Below are 6000 nucleotides of genomic sequence, written 5' to 3' on the forward strand. Positions count from 1 at the left end.
CTATGTAGCACAGCAGTTGGAATACCTGTCACAGGGTAGGCTGGTAGTCTGAAGCTTGACTAACTACCACTGCAAAACGGGGTGTGTGGTGGGTGTGGCAGAATGTTGTCTCCTGTTCCAGGCAGCAGATTGGACAGTGTAGGAGGCTGTAAATCCTGATCCCCTACACCTCATCATTGCCACAGCTATACCCTACTTCTGGCTAGCTGGGAAAGGGTTCATGGTGCCTCTGTCTTAGACAGACATACAAGGCATTTTGAGGGACATAGCATATATATTGGTCACACCCAGGGGCGTAACTACCATTAGGCAAGGGGAGGCAGCTGCCTGGGGGCTCCCACACCTTGAGGGCGCCCCCAGAGGCAAGTCACATGACTATATATTGTGAAGTTTGTGTGTGTGTGTGTGTGTGTGTGTGTGTGTGTATCAGCAAGGGGCCCATTTTAAAATTTTGTCTCTGGGCCCACTCCAGAGGTCAAACCCTTAAGAAACCCTGCCAGTTTCTCCAGGACACCAGGTACCATAGGCTCTCCTCCAGTCAAGCAGCAGAAGAGAATCCAGGTGTGTGGATGTGGGTGGGAGTGGGGGCTGATGAAGAGAAGAGAAAGGTGGTAAAGGCAAGAAAGAAAGCCCCAGGAACATTTCCACACATGGGTTTATGCCACAGGGTATCCAAGGAGCAAATCTGCTTTAGGGATGTGCAAACGGGTTCAATATTTGATGCATTAAATGTGGCCAACAACTCCCCCAAAGAGGGTAAGGTAAAAATTATACACACACACACACACACGGTCTGCGAACACTCCCAGTCCGAACCGAACCATGTGTGTGTGTGTGGCGTCTGAAGGGGTGCTGGCCCGAACTGGCCCGGTCTGGTTCGAGTCAAATTCAAACTTGAACTGAACCAGACCAGCCGGATCTGTGCATATTCCTAATCTGCTTCTCAGCTAATTTATGGCAGTTTAATTTGTGGGAATAAATGAACCGTTCTCATAGGATTGGCTCCTCTCCACATTCCCTGTGGATCTTTTTTCCTGTATGCATTCCCACAGCTTGCTACAGGTTTTTTTATCCAACCAATCACATCCCAGAGGAGACGGCAATAGATGCCACACCTCCCTTCTTTGTTATTATTTTTAGCGTACTTTCCAGTAGGCTTATGAGATCACTTGACATTCTCTGTGTGTGTCCGTGTGTCCGTCCATGTGTGTGTCTGTCCGTGTGTCTCCCCCATCAACTTCGCAACACCTGGACCAATATGAACCAAATTGGGTACAGTTGTAGGGACACATTAGGGGCACCTCAATGGCATAGTTTGTGATGATGTCATCCACCCCAATCCAAGATGGCAGACACGTGAACTTTTGAGGTGCAAGTGGGCTAACTTGTGAATTGCCTAACCGATTTGAACCAAATTTGCTACAGATGTAGGGACACATAGGGATGCCTAAATGGTATGGTGTGTGATGATGTCATCCACTCCAGCTCAAGATGGCAGCCGTGTGAACATCTGAAGTGCAAGCAAGCTAATTTGCATACTGTTTAACCAATTTGAACCAAATTAGGGTCAGTTGTAGTGAGTGACCTCAGTGGTGTAGTTTGTGATGATGGCATCCATCCAGATTCAAGATGGCAGAACCATAAACTTTTGAGGCGCAAGTGAGGTAACCTGTGAACCACTTAACTGATTTCAACCAAATTTGCTACAGCTGTAGAGACATATAGGTACATCTCAATGGCAAAGATTGTGATGATGTCATCCACCCCAATTCAAGATGGTGGACATGCAAACTTTGGAGGCGCAAGTGCACTAACTTGTGGACAGTCTACCAAATTTAAACCAAATTTGCTACAGCTGAATGGACACAAATGGACACAAAATGCCCTAATCGTGTAGTTTGTGATGATGTCACCCACCCCAATCTAAGATGGTGGACATGTAAACTTTGGAGGCACAAGTGAACTGTCTAACCGATTGAGGACTGTCTAACTGATTTGAACCAAATTTGGAACAGCTGTAGTGAGTGACACACAGGGACACCTTAATGGTGCAGTTTGTAATGATGACATCCCCCCTGATCCAAGATGGCGGACACATGAATATTTGAGGCACAAGAAATCTAACTTGTGGACCTCGATTTGCACCAGATGTAGAGACAGTGAAAGGAAAGTCGGCTGATTAATTCTTAATAGAAAAACTTGTTTTATTATTTTGACAGTTGGCGTTCCATAAGATTGACTAGTCAAAACAACAGAATGCTTGACCATAATCTGACCCAAATCTTTGCTACTTCTTATAATGAATTTTGTCACTTGCCTTTGTGTCTGCCTTCATCACCTCATGTCCCCCCACATCCCTGTCTTAGTTAGAGGGCCAGAAAACATGAAGGCTCAGAACAGCAGAGGAAGCCCACATTCCCATTCCCATTCGTTCTTGCCTGTAACTCAGGAATTTTATTTTACCACCCCACACACATTCTTCCAAGGAACCCAGAGCAATGCTCATAGCCATGGAAAAGGCCAGACAATCCCCACAACAACCCTGCAAGGTAGGCCATGCTGAGGAGGCACAGAGGGGATATTCGAAACTCTTTCAAGCTCAACCACAGCACATGAAGCAGTACATGCCTAGGTGCATGTCCACCTCAGGTGATGGGGAAGCCTGGCTATTCATCCCTCAAATGGCCACCTCACACACTACATGCTACATACAATCTCGATTTCTTGCCCTGAAATCAAGGGCTATACAAAACGCAAGTGTTGCTAGTGCTTAAAATGCCCACCCACCCCCAGCAGTCATTTGTCATCCACCAGTCTCTTCACACAATGCGTCTCTTCACACTAGCCCACCCCACGCATCCCTTGCTCCACTCCTAATTTGCAATTGTTCTTGCAATCGGGGGTCCAGGAGTAAAAGAGGGGTGTGGGGGGGGTACTCAAAATTCAGAGTCTGTGCCATGTGTGCGAGAGGAACAACTCCACAGATTTTTATCAATCTGTCACAACTCCCCCACCCAGCACTCACAACTGCAAATCACTCAAAGAGCAGCCCATACCAAACACAACTGTCAAATGACACTACAATACAATACACTACAAGGACAATATAAATGAAACTCCCCTTCATTTAGCCTTCCAGAAGCTCCATGAGACAAGTTGCCAAGCAGCACCCTCTGCTGACACTTGTCATTCTGCTAGTTCACCCAAGAAATATTTTTTATTTAAAAAAACAATGGAAGTGTGAATTTTTTTTTTAAAAGAGAGAAATGAATTATCAGTTATGGCCCCTCCACACATTGTGGGAGAAGTGTCGGGGCATACCTGAAACCTCTTTTTTAAAAAAAGCCGACGCAAATAGAGCTTTTTTTTTTTTTACACCAGTAGAATGTGCAGCCCTAATTCGGGGTGTGGAGGGGGGAGAATTGCATGCAAAGTGCTCCCCGATAGCTCACAGTGACTTTGGGGTAAATCCGGCTGATATGTGAATTTGCACCCTCCATTCCAGAAAAGGTGAGAACTAAAAAACATCTGTGGAAAAGTTCCAGGAGAGGACAGGCATGGCAAAGAGGAGGAGCAGGACTGGTGGGGGGTCTGCACAGGAATTCAAGTGCCCCACACAAATGAGGTTCATTCAGGAAGCTCACCTCAGACAACTTACTTCCCTTCATTCCTTAACTAATTTTCTGTGCTTAATGTAAGCAACTTAATTTTGATTTCTATGTGAAAATAGCGTGACTGTGGTTGGTTCAAGAACTGAACCTGCCCAGTTCAACTAAGGACCATGTTCTGGGAAGGGAGGAGCACGTTGGAGAGGAGTGCTTCTTTTCTGTACTTAGATCTCAGACTCCAGTCAGACCATGAGCTTGTTCTGGGGATGAGAAGCAACCATCAACTTTGCTACAGAATTTGACTTTGGATACTTCAGGAAAAGACAGCAGGCCCATTCACATGTTATGTTCAACACTTGTATAATAAGTGTACAGTTTACACAGATCTGTACACAGGTACAGTCATGCACATGTTATGTTGGACACAGTTACAGAAATACACTTCCTCTCTGTACTCTGCATTTGAGGGGGTTTGTAGGTTCAGTTTTAAAATGAACCCAGGTACAGTCATTCACACAAACATGTTCAAGTGTACAGACATCTGTAAACTTGTGCAGCATACTGTCTGAATTGGGCTTGTGAGTTTAGCCACTTTGCTCCCTGAGTGTCCCTCACTAGTTGTCAATTACCCCTATGAGACTGGCAGAACAACCAGGTGACAACCAGAGCAGTCCCTGAGGGACACAGCAGAGCGATGATTCTTCACTCAGCCAGTGTTGCTGCATAGCAGAGCATTTTGCATAAGGGGAAGGGAAGAGATTTTTCTTATTCTCCCCTGCCCTCTTATGTGATCTTTGCCTTCCAGAAAAGGTTATGCAGCCCTTAGGGACATATTGCTGAAGGTAAAGAGCACTTATGGAGACTTTTACTCCCATGCACACCTTGCTCCCCTTCCTCCCATAAACAAAGATGCAGCTTTGCCAGCCAGTGTACTGTCATTATTGAGTCATTATTGTGGTGAGTGAAAATTGGGTCCTTTTATTTGCTTCCATAGGCTAAACTGATGAGAGAATGTGTAGTCAGAAAAATGCAAAGCAATTCTCAGAGCATTGAAACCCTGGTTTTACTGAACCCAGTCATTTTATCATCAGCCACTTTACACAAGAAATAAACAGGAAATGGAACTAGATGAAGGCAATGAAAAAGAAAAAGAAAAACAGAGAAAGAAACTTTTTCAATACAAAGCAATGCTTTTATCCAACTATGCAATTAATCAGTCTCCTCTCCTTCCCCTCCTGCTGCTGCTTTTATCATTTTGGAGTTCTACAGTTCCCAGCAGTTGTCAGTAGTAAAGACAATTTACAGTTACTTGTTACATAGAAAATATAAAACTATGTAAAGCACAAGGAAATACAATACAATTAAAATGTTATATGTACCAGTCTTCAGGTGGGAGAATCATCCCCAGCTGTTAGAGGCTAGTGTCTTTAGGAGACACAACTTATAGAGTTTGAGACCTTATAAGCACCTCAGACTGTTAGTTAAAATATAGGTCACTGCAAAAGCAAGGATCCTGCCTAGTCAGGCTGTTCAGCCTAGGGCAGAAGAACCTCTGAGAAAAAGGTCCTCCCTGTAAAGTAGAAAAGAAAAGATTCCTAAAATTCCAGACCCCTACCCTTTATACTAGTCAACTTTATCAAGTCACCTCCTCCAACTTTTCAGAAAAGATAGATGGGCTGTCTTTTCACTTAGAAACTCAACCACATTCATATTGATTAATAGAATTAATTCTGTATTGAATAATAATGACTGAGGACATTTTCAAATATGGTCACCTATTATTTTCAAATTTTCCATTGTGGATATCCAAAGAAGCCCAAATTGATAGAATTAGCATATCAAGAAGATTAGTTATATGGAAAGGTAGAGGCAGGAAGGACTTTGTGTTGGTAGTACATTAGTCTGGAAATCACCCATTATTTTATTTTTTGAATCACATACAAATGAAAACAAATGGGAATGAAAAGAAACCACATTTAGTCCATCGGTTCCTGTGTGCATTCCTCTCAGAATAAATGGAATGGGAAACAAATGGGCCATTTGGATTCCATTTGTTCCAAAAATGAATGCACATGCCCACTAATGACTTGCTATGATACTGCTGATCATTTGTTACGTTGGGCAGAAAGTGGAGGTCTTTCATTGGTGTTTATGTTATGAACAGCAGCTCGGCTGGCAAGTAAAAAATTGGGAAAGCTAGTTCAAGCCTACTTGCCCATGTATATCTAGTAGATGCCTTCAATGTACACTCTATTTTCTACACACACTCACTCTGCATGCACAGTACAATTCACTGTGCCTTCTCCTTTTAGGAGGGCAGTTCCTTTATGCACAACCCCTGCACAGCTGTTTTTCCATGTCTGTAGTGATGTGAGCACTTGTGTCTTCAGAG

The sequence above is a fragment of the Hemicordylus capensis genome, chromosome 1 (assembly GCF_027244095.1).
Source record: "Hemicordylus capensis ecotype Gifberg chromosome 1, rHemCap1.1.pri, whole genome shotgun sequence".
Lineage (NCBI taxonomy): Eukaryota > Metazoa > Chordata > Lepidosauria > Squamata > Cordylidae > Hemicordylus > Hemicordylus capensis.